The sequence below is a fragment of the Pezoporus flaviventris genome, unplaced genomic scaffold (genome assembly GCF_033815535.1).
Source record: "Pezoporus flaviventris isolate CSIRO_AGI_PZ_B2104156 unplaced genomic scaffold, CSIRO_AGI_Pfla_v1 ptg000001l, whole genome shotgun sequence".
Taxonomy (NCBI): domain Eukaryota; kingdom Metazoa; phylum Chordata; class Aves; order Psittaciformes; family Psittacidae; genus Pezoporus; species Pezoporus flaviventris.
The window spans coordinates 60,563,469-60,564,931 of record NW_026892549.1 but is presented as its reverse complement, the minus strand read 5'-3'; the positions used below and the strand labels follow the sequence as shown (position 1 = coordinate 60,564,931).

Sequence of the window (1,463 nt, the reverse complement as noted above, 5' to 3'; positions counted from 1 at the left end):
TGTAGAGCCATCCCTATGTTTGCTTGTGGATACTGGCAGACTGAAGTTGCAGCACAAGTGGTGTTTTTGTGTTCGTGCTAAACAGTTAACTTTGTTATATTCAAACTTACAAAAATTTAGTTTCTGCTTTCTTCTAGCTAACATTTTTTAAGTGATCCCTGAATGCTAATGGAATGGATAATGGACTTGTTTCAAGTAATTTATTGTTGTCAGGAGATTTATTTAAGGTGAATCATGCTCATTGGCTTAAGCAACTGATTAAGTCTGAAAAGAAGAAGTGTTACTGAGCCATGTTAGTCTGGGGTTCCAATGGGTGGCAAGTTCTAATCCCAGACTCCTCACACCTGCTTTATGCTAGTGTGATGACTAGTTCATTAAAAATGAAAATGAAGAACTGTGAACTCTACAGACTTCTGTCTCAACTGATTGCTTGATGCAGGTATATGAGGCCATATTCCTTCTTTAGTCATGTTTATGGAATTTACTGAATTTCATGGGGATAGTATACTGTCCTTGGTTTAGCAGTAGCAGTCAATTTTTCTACTGCTTGGTAGCTGGTGCAGTATTGTGTTTTGACTTTCAGCCTGGGAGCAGTGCTGATAACACCGATGTTTTTAGTTGTTGCTAAGTAATGTTTACCCTGACCAAGGACTTTGTGAGGTTCATGCTCTGCCAGGGAGGAGGGGAAGCCGGGAGGAAACGAGACAGGACACCTGACCCAAACTGACCAAAGAGGTATTCCATACCACACCAAGTCATGCCCAGGGGGGTAACTGGGAGTTACCCGGAAGGACACCCTTTTAATGTTGTTGAGACTTGTTTGCTGATTGTGATGGGGATCACCATGTTGGCATGCATACAGAGTGTATTTCGCCCATGACCATTTCGTCTGATTTCAAAAGTTAAGCAGAGTCAGGTTTGGGTCTTGTCTGGGGTTAAAAGATGATATAGGAGGACCAAGAGATTTTCCCTGTGGCTGGACAGCCATGAGTGGCAGGGTGTGTGGGACAGTATGGGCAAGTATCTAGGTCAGTGGACCCCTCCAGGGCTTTGCAATTTCAAAAAAAAAATAAAAAAGCTTACAGCACCCAGGATTCCCAGGCGGTTTCCCATCCAAGTACTAACCGAGCCTGACCCTGCTTAGCTTCCAAGATCAGACAAGATCAGGCATTTTCAGGGTGGTGTGGCTGTAGGCGTTTTTTTTTTCAAACAGGAATTAAACCCATGGATTTTTGTTGTCAGAAAAGGAACACTCAATTGCTTTCTCTGGTGTATTTTGTAAAGAAGTATTAGACAAAGAAAATAATATCTGTGCTGTATAGGTCCAACTCTGCTCCCATTTGAGTCAATAGTAAATCTGTTGCTGAATTAATGAGGGTCACTTGGGACAAAACTGTGCCTAAAAAAATAATTATTTTAGGCAATTTAATAAGAAACTGTAATAACATTGTTGTGGTTTAACC

The 1,463-nt window shown here is 41.3% G+C and overlaps 1 pseudogene; it reads right to left on the bottom strand.

Annotated features, from left to right (window-relative positions):
* Positions 1 to 1,076: 1,076 nt before the first annotated feature.
* Positions 1,077 to 1,195, bottom strand: LOC133273999 (5S ribosomal RNA; annotated as a pseudogene).
* Between the last annotated feature and the right edge of the window lie 268 nt (positions 1,196 to 1,463).